Source organism: Zootoca vivipara, chromosome 4 (assembly GCF_965207765.1).
Source record: "Zootoca vivipara chromosome 4, rZooViv2.hap1.1, whole genome shotgun sequence".
NCBI classification, from domain to species: domain Eukaryota; kingdom Metazoa; phylum Chordata; class Lepidosauria; order Squamata; family Lacertidae; genus Zootoca; species Zootoca vivipara.
The window spans coordinates 68,305,354-68,323,390 of NC_142587.1; the positions used below are offsets into that span (position 1 = coordinate 68,305,354).

At 43.2% G+C, this 18,037-nt stretch overlaps 1 protein-coding gene across 1 annotated transcript in view; it reads left to right on the forward strand.

Moving 5' to 3' along the window:
- Positions 1–18,037, forward strand: part of CD47 (CD47 molecule) — a 636,578-nt gene that overhangs the window by 502,124 nt on the left and 116,417 nt on the right. The window lies entirely within an intron of this gene.

Genomic DNA, 18,037 nt, shown 5'->3' on the forward strand with positions numbered 1-18,037 from the left:
ACCCCACCCATCTGGCTGAGTTTCCCTAGCCACTCTGGGTAGCTTCCAACAGAAAAATGAAATAAAATAATCTATTATCTATAATCTAAAAAGGGCTGCCTTCAGATGTCTTCTAAAAATCTGGTAGCTGTTTTTCTCTTTGACATCTAATGGGTGGGCGTTCCACAGGGCGGGCGCCACCACCGAGAAGGCCCTCTGCCTGGTTCCCTGCAACTTGGCTTCTCGCAACGAAGGAACTGTCAGAAGGCCCTCGGAGCTGGACCTCAGTGTCTGGTCAGAATGATGGGGGTGAAGACACTCCTTCAGGTATATTGGACCGAGGCCGTTTAGGGCTTTAAAGGTCAGCACCAACACTTTGAATTGTGCTCAGAAACGTACTGGGAGCCAATGTAGATCTTTCAAGACCGGTGTTATGTGGTCTCGGTGGCTGCTCCCAGTCACCAGTCTAGCTGCCGCATTCTGGATTAGTTAGTTGTAGTTTCCGGGTCACCTTCAAAGCTAGCCCCATGGAGAGCGCGTTGTAGTAGTCCAAGCGGGAGATAACTAGAGCATGCACCACTGTGGCAAGACAGTCTGCAGGCAGGTAGGGTCTCAGCCTGCGTACCAGATGGAGCTGATAAAAAACTGCCCTGGACACAGAATTGACCTGCGCCTCCATGGACAGCTGTGAGTCCAGAATGACTCCCAGGCTGTGCACCTGGTCCTTCAGGGGCACAGTTACCCCATTCAGGACCAGGGAGTCCTCCACACCTGCCCGCCTCCTGTCCCCCACAAACAGTACTTCTGTCTTGTCAGGATTCAACCTCAATCTGTTAGCCACCATCCATCCTCCAACCACCTCCAGGCACTCACACAGGACCTTCACCGCCTTCACTGGCTCTGATTTGAAAGAGAGGTAGAGCTGGGTATCGTCCGCATACTGATGAACACCCAGCCCAAACCCCCTGATGATCTCTCCCAGTGGCTGCATGTAGATGTTAAAAAGCATGGGGGAGAGGACAATTGAGAGCCCAGGGGTCTGAACACTCATCCCCCACCACCACTTTCTTAACACGGCCCAGGAGATAAGATAAGAAAAGATAAGACAGCGGAACCACTGTATGACAGTGCCCCCAGCTCCCAACCCCTCTAGACGGTCCAGAAGGATATTATGGTCGATGGTGTCAAAAGCCGCTGAGAGATCCAGCAGAACTAGGAAACAACTCTCACCTTTGTCCCTAGCCCGCCACAGATCATCAACCAGTGTGACCAAGGCAGTTTCAGTCCCATGATGAGGCCTGAATCCTGACTGGAAGGGATCCAAATGGTCCGATTCTTCCAGGCATGCTTGGAGTTGTTCAGCAACCACTCGCTCAATCACCTCGCCCAAGAATGGAAGATTTGAGACTGGGTGATAGTTGGCCATATTGACCGCATCTAAAGATGGTTTTTTAAGAAGCAGTTTAATAACTGCCTCTTTCAGCGGGTCTGGGAAGGCTCCCTCACCAAGAGAAGCATTTACCAACCCGTGAAGCCCATCGCCCAGCCGTTCCCGGCTAGCTTTTATGAGCCAGGATGGGCAAGGATCAAGGAGACAGGTGGTTGGTTTCACTCATCCAAGCAGCCTGTCCACATCCTCAGAGGTAACAGATTAGAATTGATCCCACGCAACTGGACTAGACAAGACTCTAGCACTCTCCCGCCCCGGCCCTGCTCCCACAGTGGAGTCTACCTCTTCCCGAATCTGAGCGACTTTATCTGCAAAAAACTTTGCAAAATCGTTGCAGGAAATCATGTGGCCCGTACTGGGCCCCAATGGAGCAGGTGGTTCCACTAAACTGCGAACCACCTGAAAAAGTCTCCTGCTGCTGTTTTCTGCAGATGCAATAGAGGCGGTGAATAAAGTCTTCTTCGCCGTCGCTACCACCATTTGGTAGTAGTAGTAGTAGTAGTAGTAGTAGTAGTAGTAGTAGTAGTAATCATACCATCCTAGCCCCACACTTATTGTCACTTCTGGTAAGGCTTTGCATTCTCCAGTGTCCATTGTTATTGAATCAAGCCCCACTACAAAGCACTAAAATTATGTGGTAAATGTAAATCTATAACGCCCTCATTTTTAGCTCTCCAGGAATCTATTAAATTGATATGAGTAATAATGGAGTAATAGGTGTTTCATAATCCCATGAGGATGAGATGGTTGGACAGTGTTCTCCAAGCCACCAACATGAGTCTGACCAAACTGCGGGAGGCAGTGGAAGACAGGAGTGCCTGGCGTGCTATGGTCCATGGGGTCACGAAGAGTCGGACACGACTAAACGACTAAACAACAATCCCATGAGATGTTGTGGATGGATCTGCCCTTTGATCAACTCTGAGATCGCATACAGCAGTGGTTCCCAATTGGTGGTCCATGGATCACCCACCCAGGGGCTCCATAGCACCATTCACATAACAAAAACTGCCACAAACATATCAGGATCTTCAAAAGTAAAGGAGTCATGGCTTGGGTTTTCAAAAACAAGGGGTCTGCAGTACTTAGCTAACTGGGAACCTCTGGCATACAGGGTTTTAAGTTCCTAGCTAGTATTATATAACCCCACTGCCCGTTTGTAAAGTTTACTCAATACCTTTGCCAAAAAAGGATTAGTGGTTGGTATTAGGTGCATCAATAGAGATAAATGCCAATGGATTTTGTACCAGGAGACCTTGCAGAAATAGAAAGCGACCCTCTGTTAATCCAGACTTGGAAATAAATACCAGACCAGTTCGCTGTTCTACTACCAAGCTGTGGGTGAGTGAGATCTTCTCTGACCTTATCAATACATCAACGTGGGTTGAAAAGAGTTGTTAGAGACTTAAGGGGAACCATGAAGTGTCTTAAACCGCCAGCTGACAACAACCCCAAAGTATTAGAAATCTGTCAAGGATTCTTCAGTTGTGATTCCTGCTTTGCAGAGGGTTGGACTAAATGACCCTTGGGGTTTCATACAACACTAAATTTCTATGTGTCTATTATTCTATTCAAGAGAGTGAGATTCATCCACCCTCTCACACACATTTACCCTTACCTGTTGCTATTATTTTAGGTTAGAGTTTGCTGGTTATTCAGATTGTTTAGCAGATAACTGTAGAAATATTTTCCTAAGGATAGTGTTGCTCAGCTTTAGGTTCTTGCAAGTCCTTTTGAAGCTGAGCTAATGAGCACAAACCATTTAAAAGGATGCCTTCCCCCTCTTCCAAAACACAGCATTCACTAGGTTAGAGAAGCAAAAAGTGTAGCCCTCCTGCTTCTCCAACCTAGTGAGAAGCAGCAGTCATTCACCTGGACAATGATATGGAGGAGTACATACAGGTGAAACTCGAAAAATTAGAATATCATCAAAAAGTTAATTTATTTCAGTAATTCAACTTAAAAAGGTGAAACCAATATAGGAGATTTTATTTGTTGTAATTGTGGTGATTATGGTGTACAGCTGAAGAAAACCCCAAATTCACAATCTCATAAAATTAGAATATTAAATGAAATCAATAAAACAAGTTACAGGTAGGTAGCTGTGTTGGTCTACAAAAAATAAAATAATTCCTTCCAGTAGCACCTTAGAGACCAACTAAGTTTGTCATAGGTATGAGCTTTCGTGTGCATGCACACTTCAGATACACTGAAACAGAAGTCATCAGACCCTTATATATAGTCAGAGGGTGGGGGGGGTATTACTCAGAAAGGTGGTGGGAATGGGTGATTGGCTGATAGGAGTGGTAAACCTGTTGACGACTGTTAACGACTGCAATTGGTCTTGCAGGAAAAAGCAAGGGGTGAGATGGCATAAGAAAGCTTTATCATGTATAAGGAGATAAGAATCCAATGTCCTTATTCAGACTGGGTCTCTCCATGGTTTTAAGCTTGGTAATGAGTAGCATTTTTTTTAAAAAGTGCATTTTAAAAAATTTCGCATTTCAATTTTTTTTAAAAGATGATGCTGTTAAGGTGCTACACCCAATATGCCAGCAAGTTTGGAAAACTCAGCAATGGCCAGAGGATTGGAGAAGATCCGTCTACTTCCCAATCCCAAAGAAGGGCAGTGCCAAAGAATACTCCAACTACCGCACAATTGCGCTCATTTCACACGCTAGCAAGGTTATGCTCAAAATTCTACAAGGCAGGCTTAGGCAGTATGTGGACCGAGAACTCCCAGAAGTGCAAGCTGGATTTCGAAGGGGCAGAGGAACCAGAGACCAAATAGCAAACATGCGCTGGATTATGGAGAAAGCTAGAGAGTTCCAGAAAAACGTCTACTTCTGCTTCATGGACTATGCAAAAGCCTTTGACTGTGTGGACCACAGCAAACTATGGCAAGTTCTTAAAGAAATAGGAAATGTTAAACGCCCCTATCACATTAATCGAGATCCAAAACGCTATTAAAAAAGTCAAAATAGGAAAGTCGCCAGGACCAGACGGCCTTTCGGGATTATATTATAAAAAACTCGAAGAGGTACTTTTAGAACCATTACAGAAAATTATGAACAATATTCAGACCCAGGGGGAGATGCCCAACTCTTTGAGAGACTCCTATATTACGATCATTCCAAAACAAGGGAAAGACAAACAGGAAATAACAAACTATAGACCCATCGCTCTTTTGAACAATGACTACAAATTATTCGCATCCATTCTGGCAGATCGAACAAAGAAAGTCCTTAAAGACATCATCCACGGAGACCAGGCAGGCTTCCTGCCTGGTAGACACATCCAAAATAACACAAGAATATTAATAAATATTCTGGAATATTTGGATTTACGTATCGACAAACCGGCTGCCATTATGGCAGTCGATGCGGAAAAGGCATTTGACACGGTCTCATGGAAATTTATGAATAGTATTCTCCATCAAATGGACTTCGGGAGGTGTTACAAAAATAACGTACATGCTATTTACACAGCTCAAAAGGCAAAAATTTTGATTAATGGTTCAATAGCACAAAAATGTGAAATTCAGAAGGGGGTGAGGCAGGGTTGCCCGCTATCCCCTCTGATTTTCATATTAACACTGGAGGTGCTGTGTAATAAAATCAGAGAGGAAAAAAATATTAAAGGTGTACAGTTGGGAGGAAACAAATACAAATTAAGATCTTTTGCAGACGACCTCATAATATTTACAGAACAGCCCAAAGAAAGTCTAATTAGAGCGATAGAAGTTATTGACGAATTTGGGAAAGTCTCGGGCTTCAAATTAAATACAGATAAAACAAATTTACTAATCAAAAATCTAACAAATGTAGAGCAACAAGATCTGGAGAAAGCTACAAAATTAAAAATACATACAAAAATTAAATATCTTGGGATCTGGATTACTTCAAAAAATATAAACCTCTTCGAGAATAACTATACAAAAGTCTGGGAAGAGATCAAAAGAGATATGGCGGTGTGGACCAGACTACAATTGTCCTTCCTGGGCCGGATTGCTACGGTAAAACTAAATATTTTACCTAGGTTTCTCTTTCTATTCCAAACGATACCCATTATACGAAAATTGGAATGTATAGAGACGTGGCAAAAAGAGATATCGAAATTTGTTTGGGCCGGAAAGAGACCTAGAATAAAACACAAAGTTTTAATAGATATTAGGGAAAGGGGTGGATTTGGCCTGCCGGATCTCAAAACATATTACGAGGCCGCTTGTATGGCCTGGCTAAGGGAATGGCTGCTCCTAGATAATTCGACTCTACTAGATCTTGAAGGGCACGACACTCGTTTTGGATGGCACGCCTATCTAGTATATGGTAAAAAACAATCCCATGGGGGCTTTACAAATCACATAATAAGGTACTCGCTGTTCAAAGTATGGGAAAAATATAAGAGGTTCCTGGAACCTAAGATCCCAAAATGGACGTCCCCCTTAGAAGCGCTCGCGGTAAAAAGGACAAATATGAAAAGGGACTGGACGACATACAACACTCTGTTGATAACCTCGGAGGGTCAAACGAAAATGAAAAACTATGAAGAAGTGAAAACCCACTTTACAACTTGGTTAGAATACCATCAAACTTACAATCTATATAAAAAAGACAAAGAAATAGGTTTTGAAGAAAAACCAACAAGATTAGAGAGAGAGTTGATTAATAATAAGACAAAAACGGTATCCAGAATGTACAGACTCCTATTAGAAATTGGTGTAATGAATGAAATAACTAAGGTGAACATGTGGGAACGGCTATGGAAAGTGGAAATAAATTTTACCGCGAGCTATGCTATCAGGGAAAATATGTTAAAGATGCAACACCGTTGGTATCTTACTCCCTCCAGACTCTCCAAGATTTATAAAAACTTATCAAGTCTGTGCTGGAGGTGTGGGGGAAGTAGGGGTGACCTATATCACATGTGGTGGTCATGTGAGAAAATAAAAAGATTTTGGGGACTCATTTATGAGGAAATAAAGAAAATGCTAGGAATAGCATTTCAAAAAAAACCAGAGATGCTATTACTAAGCATAATAGGGAAAGATATACCTAACTCATCAAAAGAATTATTTCTATACGCAACTGCAGCAGCCAGGATTCTGGTTGCTAAAAACTGGAAAGAAACAGATGTCCCCACAATTTGGGATTGGCAGTGCAAATTACAGGAATTGGCGGAGATGGCCATCCTGACTAATACTATACGAGGCAAATCCAAACAAAACCTTGCCGCAAAGTGGGATAAATATAAGAAATATGTTGAAAAATACTGTAAAGGATTATCACCTGTATTAATACTGGATTGAAAACTAAAAAGGGCGAGAAGAAAAATAAATTTCTGATAACAGAATATTGGTGCACTAAGAAGTAAGAACGAATTGGATAATTGACTTAGATAAATGTACTGTGCTGTGTATGATCAAAGTTAAGACGGGTAAATGCATAAGGGAAAGGCAGGAAGTTCACGGGAAAATTCAAATTAAATATAAGAGACAGGTATTAGGCCCACCTTCTTATCCCACGCCTTATTTAACAATGTTATTGAGAAAGAAGAGAATACAAACTTTAACGATAAAATAATGACAAAACGATCTGATTGAAAAAGAACTTTATTGAATTAAACGACACTAATAGTAAATTAAAGAATATACGTTTCAGGGATAAACAACGACAAAATGATCTGATTAAAAGATAATTTTTATTAAATTAAACAACACTCAATTAGTAGAGACAACGGAAATACAAATTCGACAGGGAAATATGATACAATTAGGTGAGGGAGGGAATGGCGGACGGGTGGGGAAGGGGGAGGGGAAGAGAGGGTTTATCTGTTGGTTTGACTGTTTTATTTTATGTTCTTTTTTGTGTGTGCTTTTTGTAAGACGTTGTTTCGGTATTGTTATATTGTATTTTTTAAAACAATAAACGGGTATTTAAAATAAAAAAAAGAAAAGAAATAGGAGTGCCTGATCACCTCATCTGTCTCCTGAGAAATCTCTATGTGGGACAAGAAGCTACAGTAAGAACTGGATATGGAACAACTGATTGGTTCAAAATTGGGAAAGGAGTACGGCAAGGCTGTATATTGTCTCCCTGCTTATTTAAATTATATGCAGAATTCATCCTGCGAAAGGGTGGACTAGATGAATCCCAAGCCGGAATTAAGATTGCCGGAAGAAATATCAACAACCTCAGATATGTAGATGACACAACCTTGATGGCAGAAAGTGAGGAGGAATTAAAGAACCTTTTAATAAGGGTGAAAGAGGAGAGCGCAAAATATGGTCTGAAGCTCAACATAAAAAAACCAAGATCATGGCCACAGGTCCCATCACCTCCTGGCAAATAGAAGGGGAAGAAATGGAGGCAGTGAGAGATTTTACTTTCTTGGGTTCCTTGATCACTGCAGATGGTGACAGCAGTCATGAAATTAAAAGAAGCCTGCTTCTTGGGAGAAAAGCAGTGACAAACCTAGACAGCATCTTAAAAAGCAGAGACATCACCTTGCCGACAAAAGTCCGTATAGTTAAAGCTATGGTTTTCCTAGTAGTGATGTATGGAAGTGAGAGCTGGACCATAAAGAAGGCTGGTTGCCGAAGAATTGATGCTTTTGAAATATTTAAATGATTATTTAGGTAAACAAGGTCTGGGAACTAAAATCTGGATATGTTTGGATTAACCCTGTCGTTGAGGAAATGAAAGTTTTAGAGGACGGAAGCAATAAAAATCGATCTTATTATTAACAAAAGGACAAAAAGACAGTAAAGATAAAAACATATTAATTTATTTGATGAAGCGGTGGAAGTCGAAACCATTTTTTTTCTTTCATCTTTCTTCTTTCTCTTTTCTTTCTGTTCTTTTTTCTCTTCTTTTTTCTTTTTTCTTCCCCCCCCCTTTCCTTCTCTTTCTCTTTCTATGTCCATTTATACAAACCGTCTATATTCTTTGTTCAGAGATCTCTCTTTAGTTTTGTCATGAACGTTTTGAAATACGATTTGTAATCATTTTACTTATGGATATGTGTGTGCAAACTGTACATATGTATTTTTATCTGCAATACTCAATAAAGAATTACACCGGGGGGGGGGGGAATTGGAAAAAAAATGAATTATGGTGCTGGAGGAGACTCTTGAGAGTCCCATGGACTGCAAGAAGATCAAACCTATCCATTCTTAAGGAAATCAGCCCTGAGTGCTCACAGGAAGGACAGATCGTGAAGCTGAGGCTCCAATACTTTGGCCCCCTCATGAGAAGAGAAGACTCCCTGGAAAAGACCCTGATGTTGGGGATTGAGGGCACTAGGAGAAGGGGACGACAGAGGACGAGATGGTTGGTCAGTGTTCTCGAAGCTACGAACATGAGTTTGACCAAACTGCAGGAGGCAGTGCAAGACAGGAGTGCCTGGCGTGCTATGGTCCTTGGGGTCATGAAGAGTCGGACACGACTAAACGACTAAACAACAACAACGAGTTGCAATTCAGCAACTTCTCTTTCCAGTCTGTTTCTGAAAATTTTCTGTAATAAGACAGCTACTTTTAGATCTTGTATAGAATGTCCTGGGAGATTGAAGTGTTCTCATACTGGTTTCTCTGTCTTGTGATTCCTGATGTCAGATTTATGTCCATTCATCCTTTGGCGTAGGGTTTGGCCTGTTTGTCCAATATAGAGAGCTGAAGGCACTGTTGGCATTTGATGGCATACACAATGTTAGAAGATGAGCAATTAAATAGTCCTGAGATGGCATGTTTGATGTTGTTGGGGCCAGTAATTGTGTTGTCTGGGTGTATGTGGCAGCAAAGTTGGCATCTGGGTTTATTGCAGGCTCTGGTACCAGTGTCCATGTTACGTCTGGTGGTTGTATTATTGTGGGTTAGGAGTTGTTTAAGATTGGGTGGCTGTCTTTAGGCAATGAAAGGAAAACAAGGATTGCAAATAGAACAACATTGGACCGTAGAAGCATGCATATGTACTCAGTCCTTGGTTCAGGCCTCTTTTGCAGCAATTACTGCCTCAATGCGGCGTGGCATGGATGCTATCAGCCTGTGGCACTGCTGAGGTGTTATGGAAGAGCAGGATGCTTCAATTGCGGCCTTCAACTCTTCTGCATTGCTCGGTCTCATGTCTCTCATCTTTCTCTTGGCAATGCCCCATAGATTCTCTATTGGGTTCAGGTCAGGCGAGTTCGCTGGTCAATCAAGCACGGTAATCCCATGGGCACTGAACCAGGTTTGGGTACTTTTGACAGTGTGGGCAGGTGCCAAGTCCTGCTGGAAAATGAAGTCAGCATCCTCATAAAGCTCGTCTGCAGAAGGAAGCATGAAGTGCTCCAAAATCTCTTGGTAGATGGCTGTGTTGACCCTGGACTTAATGAAGCACAGTGGACCAACACCAGCAGATGACATGGCTCCCCAAATCAGCAGACTGTGGGAACTTCACATTGGACTTCAAGCATCTGGCATTGTGTGCCTCTCCATTCTTCTTCCAGACTCTGGGTCCTTGGTTTCCAAATAAGATGCAACAGTTGCTCTCATCAGAAAAGAGGACTTGACACTGAGCAACGGACAAGTTCATTTTTTCTTTAGCCCAGGTAAGATGCTTCTGACGTTTCTTGTTCAGGAGCGGCTTGACAAAAGAAATACGACATTTGAAGCCCATCTCCAGGATCCGTTTGTGTGTGATGGCTCTTGATGCACTAACTCCAGCCTCAGTCCACTCCTTGTGAAAGTCTCCAACACTTTTGAATGGTCTTTTCCTGACAATCCACTGCAGGCTGCGGTCATCCCTGCTGCGTGTGCACCTTTTTCTTCCACACTTTCCCCTTCCACATAACTTTCCATTAATGTGCTTTGATACAGCACTTTGGGAACATCCAACTTCTTTTGCAATTACCTTTTGAGGCTTTCCCTCCTTATGGAGGGTCTCAATGATGGCTTTCTGCACAACTGTCCATAGCTGCCAAGTTATCCCCTTTTTTAAGGGATTTTCCCTTATGCTGAATAGGCTTCCTCGCGAGAAAAGGGAAAACTTGGCAGCTATGCAACTGTCAGGTCAGCAGCCTTTCCCATGATTGTGATTCCTGCTGAAGCAGACTGAGAGACCATTGAAAGGCTCAGGAACCCCTTGCAGGTGTTATGGGTTCAGTAGCTAAACTCTATTCTAATTTTCTGAGATTGTGAATTTGGGCTTTTCTTCAGCTGTACGCCATATTCATCACAATTACAACAAATAAAGGTTTGACATATCTTGCTTTGCATGTCATGAGTCTATCTCCTATCAACTCCTATCAACCTTTTAAGTTGAATTACTGAAAAAAATGAACTTTTCGACGATATTCTAATTTTTCGATTTTCACCTGTATGTAGATTTTTGGTAGTAGAGAAAAGTGCATGCAAAAATACATTTGAAGAAGGAAAGAATTAATTATGTAAACTGAATCTGCAACTTTTTGGAAGTCATACCGTTAACAAATGTTTCTTCAAAAACTTATGTGAATGAAGCTATAATCCCTGACAGGCATGTCCATGTCACTCCCTTATCTTTAAAGAGTCTGAAATATACTCGGAGTCGAGAGTGAATTTCATGCTCTTTATTCAGCTCGTAGTCATCAAGGAGAAGAAGAATGCCCTTTTCCCAAAACCATCTGCTTATATACATTATTTACACAATGGGCTTTGCGTGATTGGCTACTTCAGGGCTACAACTGTGGGCCAATCAGTTTGTGGATTGACTTCTGCCAGCAGCCTGATTGGCTGCTCCTGCAGGCCAATCAGGTTGCGGATTCACTTCCACCTGGAGTTGGATTGGGTGGCTCCTGCGGACCAATCAGACTGCTGATTCTGGATCCTACTGTTCTATGATTCAGCTCAGTACATAACAGAGTCCAATCCAAAACCACCTTTTACGGTTTTTTACTTCCTTGATCACAAATTGCTAGGGTGGGGTGGAGAGAAGGAACAAACAGAACATCTTTCTAGACGTTGTCCTTTCTCTTGGAGACTATATCCTTTTACAGACATTCAACCCCTTTAATGGAATTTTTGGTCTGAGATGGATAAGGTGAAAAAGTGAGGTAACAGAGGTACTGTGATATAAATCCATTCTCAGATTTGTCTCCCAGTGGGAATGGGTCCCTCATATCTCCAGATACCAAGTGTACAGGAAGGATATAGGTAAAGGTAAAGGGACCCCTGACTGTTAGGTCCAGTCGTGACCGACTCTGGGTTTGTGACACTCATCTTGCGTTATTGGCCGAGGGAGCCAGTGTATAGCTTCCAGGTCATGTGGCCAGCATGACTAAGCTGCTTCTGGCAAACCAGAACAGCACACGGAAACAGCTGTTTACCTTCCTGCCGGAGTGGTACCTATTTATCTACTTGCACTTTGAGGTGCTTTTGAACTGCTAGGTTGGCAGGAGCTGGGACCAAGCAACGGGAGCTCACCCCGTCGCGGGGATTCGCACCACCAACCTTCTGATCAGCAAGCCCTAGGCTCAGTGGTTTAACCCACAGCGCCAGCCGCATATAGGAAGGATATACTGTACGTCAAATGAGGTCTTGAGTTGAGCAAGCTATAAATCCCTATATTCATTCAAAGTGATTTACGTAAGGGGCAGAGCCTTCCACAGAATCATTATGGTTGGTGACCCCAAGCACCAATAATAATTTTGAGTGACAGATTCTACCTTGTTGGACATGCAAGAGCAAAGGCGCTCATGAATTGGTACCCGCATAAATTTTCTGTACAGCACCGCTGAGGGCATTGCCTCAAAGCGGGCTCTAGAGAAGGCCCATCTATAAGCTTTGTTAGAGATGTTAGATAAGTAAGGGGGCAGCTGTAAAATTAGGCCACGATTTTAGACATCTATAATTCTCGGGGAGTAAGGCATCTTCTTGTTGTAATTCGACATCGTAAAGTCTCTGAGTAATAATTATTTTTGCCTTGTTCAGAGTTCCATTAAAAAGATCTTCAGGATTTAGGCCAATTTGTTTGATCTTGTTAGTTATTTGCATAAGCCAGGGTGGATAGGGAACTGCGGCCAGGAAATGAGGTAACATTCCCTTTGGATTGTAATGGATTTTCAACCAGAGGGATATTGCTTGCTCCCAGACGTTTAATTCCACTCTGGGAAGTCCTGCCTCTTGCCTTAACACTGTATTAGGTGTGCTCTTTGGGGTACCGAATAGTGATCTTAAAAATATTGATTGTACTGTTTCACGGGTCTTAAGATTGGCAGAAGGTCCGATTTGAGAGCCATACAGGAGCCGGGCTAAAGATTTTGCCTGAAAGATTTTAAGGCCATAGGAAGGAAGCCAGCGCCTTTCCTTCTGAATAATCTAAGGATGGCATTTGCCCTTCTTCCTGCTGAAGTAGCTGATGCGGTCAAGTGTGTTGACAATTTGGCATTGTAGGAGAAGGTTATGCCTAAATATTGGAAGATCTTAATTTGTTCTATGGCGTTTCCCTTTATATTCCAATTGTCTTTCTTGAAGGAACGGTTGAAATGTACAAAATTGGCAAAATTAATTGTTAACAATTCGGTGTTGCATTGGTCGCTAGACTTCCCTAAGGCACGTTTCAAACCAACTTTAGTTTGATAGAGAAGAAAAGCGTCATCCGCATACATTAGAACTGGTACTTTTTTACCACTAGAAAACACGGGGGCGGGGGTATCAATTTCATGACAGCATGTGATCACAGAATTAACATAGATGTTGAATAAAAAAGGAGCTAGTAAACATCCTTGTCTAACCCTCTCTTTGAACTGGGATTCCTCTAGAAAGTCTGCCGTCCTGTGCAAATCTTATCTGAAGGGTATTATTTTCATGAAGCTTAATCATCAGAAGTAATAGCCTTCTGTTAATACCCATGTTGGCCCAAAGCCTACCCCTAGACACAGAATCAAATGCTGCCTTTAGGTCCACAAAGGCCGCATACAATGACTTTTTCCAATGTTTCATGTATTTATAAATAAAATAACCTAACACTAAGCAGTGATCAATAGTGGAACATCCAGATGTAAAGCTTGCTTGTTCAATTTTTAGTAAATCATTATGGTCCAACCATTCACACAATTTTAGGCACAGATGTTTTGTATATAGTTTGCAGACCACATTCAGAAGACTAGTTGGTCTATAGTTAGATCAGAGGGATTGGCCTTTTTAAGTATAGGAACAATTATGGCCAGTCCCCAGTCTTTAGGAATTTGAGCTGTCATATCTATACAGTATATTAAAATAGATTTGCGAGAACCGGGGCCCACCAATTTATTTGTGCTTTCAGAAGTTCAACAACAATGAAATCACTTCCTGGGGCTTTACCAGATTTCATTTGTAGAATTAATGAAGTGATTTCAGATTGAGATATTGGGGGCCATGGTGCAGCATTATCTAAATAAATCTCAAGAGGCGCGGGATGCCATTGGTCCCTAAACAACACTTTATAATGCTCTTCCCATATATCTGCAGGGATTGTTGTGCCCTCATTATGTGATTTGGTTTGGGTGGAGATAATTTTCCAAAAACTGACATTGTCTTTTTCTATGGGGCCTGCCAGATAAGAGAATCTGTGACTCTTTTTTTGGTTTTTAATAGCTCTTTGTAATTCTTTGTTGTTGTTGTTGTTGTTGTTGTTGTTGTTGTTGTTGTAATTCAAATTTAGTAATTGGATTAGGATTTTGCTGGAAGACCGTAAAGCATTCTCTGAGTATAAGTTTTGCCTGGATACATTCTCAATCAAACTATTTTTTATTAGTAGAGTATTCATTATGGTTAGAGCTTCTAGGTCTTGAAAGCAGCTATTGAAGTTTTTGGGTTAATAAGTTATATTGATCAATTGGGGAGGTCTCTTTGACGTTGTTGGAGGTCAAATTATCCCAGAAGAGCTGACCTTCTGCTGATTGTGTCCAGAGGCTAAACCTGTTATTGACATGAGGGGACCATTTGATTCTGGTTCTGCCTCTTTGTTGTAAATCATAAAATACGAGTGCCTGTGGGGCAAGCCCACATCTGGTGGGTCCCCAAAATTCAGTCCTTTTGAGATTTCAGGGTAAATGGTCACTTTCGGTTCTTGTATCTACCATAAATTCAATATGTTCATCAAAAAGATCTTGAGAGATAAGAATATAGTCGATAACAGATTGCCTTAAGCCTGACCAATAAGTAAATTGACCTGGGCAATCACCCTGTTATAGGAATTTAGGGGGTCGGGTGACCCAGAAACAACTTGGTTCTGACCCAGGAAGAGTCCGAGAACCTGACAAGGAGAGCAGTTTAAGGAGCTCCTTGGCGGAGTAAAATGACAGGGACCACACCAGAGCATCTAGAAAGCAAGGCAGTTTATTTCTAGTAAAAGAAAAACTGTTGCAACAGGGTCCTTCCCTCACGCACAGGACAGAGCGAAGAACCCAGAACAAAGGGAGCTCCCCACTTTTATAATATTTTCTCCCCATGTTACACAGTCACAAGAAAAGGCGGGAGACAGGTTGGGAGGAGGGGAATCAGGTGAGTACAAGGGGTTGATAGGTTTTTCGATGTGGGGACCTTAGCAGGACAATTGGGGTGATGGTCCTGATAATGATTTTGCATACATTTTATTTGTTCACAGGATGACACCTGTGTTGAATGAACTTGTTTTTCTTCACTGAGTTGTGTATTAGTGTCATTATTATAAGACAGGCTAGATGGCAGTGTGGTAGGGGGTCACAAGAGAACTTGTCAGGACGGGAGGAAGTATAGAGTTGTTCAAGGAAATTTACACTATGCGAAGAGACTGACAGAATGTGATACAAGTACCGGTAATACATAGGAACAATATTAAAGGGAGAGGACGCGTACACTCAAAGTTCCACAGAGTATTACAGAAATAAAGTAACTAGTAGTGAAAGGAGGGATACATTTCAGCAACAGTAATACATTCATGGTTTTGACACTTTACGAAAATCTCAAAGTTTAGCGAAACCACACGTAGAAGAGTACATAGAAGGAAACCCTTGTTAAAAGTAGAATCAAACAGATAGGATTATACAACATAGTTTTATTCAGGTAGAATTAAAGAGGGTTTTAGAATCAGTAAGTCTCCTTCCTGGGAGGAGGGGTTGGTGCGAAAATGCGCAATTGCTGTCGGCTCGGGGCTTCCTGAGCTAAAGCATTATTATGCATGTTTTCCAGGAGGTTGGGGCAGGATTCAGGTGATAGGTTATGCAAAGGGAGACGGGCGTATTCGGTCAGCAGGGGATCGCCTGGGTCAGCAGGCTGGGTCAGCAAGGATTAATCCATTTAATACGGACGGAATAACCCTCCTCTGACCTCTGCATATAGAACGGTATAAAATGGCTTCTCCTTGGCTAAGGCACTGTTGTTGTTATTATTATTATTATTATTATTATTATTATTATTATTATTATTATTATTAATTTCATGATGGCATCTGGCCCAACCTCCACACCAACTTCATGCTGGCTCAGCAATCTCACTGCAGTGGGTGACTCCACCACTCTACAAAGCCATGCTGGTGGAGGGAGGTCTGGATTGCAGCCTGAGTTCTCACAAGTTATGTGGCAATTAATGGGTGCAACTTTCACTGAAATCATGCATTTAGCATGTTGTGCGCAACCAGGATCCACTGTTCAAACTCTGTTTGGGAGTGTGAAACTGTCGCGAATTCCTTCACGGCGCTTTAGCAGAGATGTTAAGAGTTCCAGTTCTTTAGTGCAGTATATTTATTGTGAGCTATATACAAATATCTATAGGCAGTTCATACATGAGCAGTTCATACAGTCTCTAAACCTCTCACTGACCACACCCTTCTGCAACACCACCACTGCTGGATAGGTTTCCCTTTTAAACCACTGAAAGCCAATCAACTGACAGCACATTACTGCTGAGTCATTCTGACCCAGCACTTCTACAGAAAGTATTGCATCAGCCAGTTTCACTTTACTAGTACACTCAGGCCTGCATACTTACTATTTCGCACAGCATTCTGTGAATCCCAACAGAAACTTGGGTGAGGGTGCGAGTTTTGGAAGGCAATTGTTGTAGGTAGCCGATTACACACACACACACACACACAGGAAAGGGGTTTCTTCTCAGTGGTAGCAGGACACATGCACAGGCATCTCCAGGTAGGGCTGTGAAAGACCCTGGAGCAACAGACAGTTCCGAGTTACACGGTGCCTACAAGCCCTGCGTGGCTTCCAATCAAGTGGCACAGAACATCTGCCCGCCATTTGACGCGATGGACGTTACTCAAATATTCGCCTCCCCCAAAAGTTTTTGCTCCAACTGCTTCGGACACCATCCGGAGCTGGCCGAGCACATTGCAACGAAGGCGTGCTCCTATCCGGAGACAGCAGCAAAGCCACTCTCTGCCTCTGCAGTGCACCCTGGGGAGCTGCCCAAGGCTGGGCGTAGGGTTTGGGGTGCGGAGAGGAGGCGGAGGCAAGCCCGGCTTGCTCTTCCTCTCTTTAAAGAGGTGCGCTTTAATGAGCAGCCTCAGCAAACCTTCACTATCACTACGCAGGAGACCAGGAGGAAAAGGGGCGTCAGAGAAGAGAATGTGTGGAGGCGCTGCCGCCCCTCCTCCCTCCGCCCACCCCGCCTCCTCTCCGCACTCCAATCCTCACGCCCGGCCTTGGGCAGCTCCCCAGGGTGCACTGCACAGGCAGAGAGTGGCTTTGCTGCTGTCTCCGGATAGGAGCGCACGCCTCTTTCTTCGTCGACGTCTCAGCCTGCGAGCACGCAGCGCCTCCCTTCTTTGCGGGGGGGGGGCGGCCCTCATGGCGGGAGGAGGCTGTGCGTTGCTGCCAGAGCGAGGCAGGGGTGGGTGGAGGAGCAGCAGCCGGGGAGCGAGCGAGAGTGCAAGGCGGGCTGGTCATGCGGCTCCTGCAGTGACCTGCCTGCGCCGGCGGCGGTTGCAGCAGGCGGGTGGCGGGCGGCAACGAGCAGGATGGCCAGCGCCCCCTCCATTTTGCCGCTCTAGGCAACTGCCTAGTTCGCCTAAATGTGCGCACCGGCCCTGGATAGACGCCAAAGTGTAATGTTGGAAATGCCTCATTGAGACATATTTCTGGCCTGATGTTTTTGACCATTTCAACTTTATTCCGATGAAATCCTTGACATTTGTAGATGTGCATCTACTTTAAAAATTATGTTTCTGTAATAGGGAGATTAAGGGCAGGAGAACAAAAGTGAATTCTGTGAGCTTTCATGCTTGACAAGAGACTTACAGTCCAACAAATGTGTTCATAATTTTATTCTCCATGTTATAATGGCTTGTTGTTTCACAGACAAAACTGAGAGGATGGAGACAACAACACCCGCAAAGAGTGCAGAGTAAATAATGAAGCATCCAGAAAGGATTCAGCAGCAGCAGATGATGAAACTGATGGCCTGTATACAACACAGTCATATGGGATGAGGTTTCTCATAAAGTAGAAGAATGCATGGGAAAGGGAAGTTGATGGAGAGACAGGCAGGGAGTGGAACCAGTCATGTTGTGCCAGGGAGGAGTGCAGAGATAAGCCAAAACAGCTCTTTGGGTGGCAGAGATCCACTAAGCCCCATAGAAACCCCAGGTTTCAGCCCACTCTTTGCTGCTGGCTGTGGTG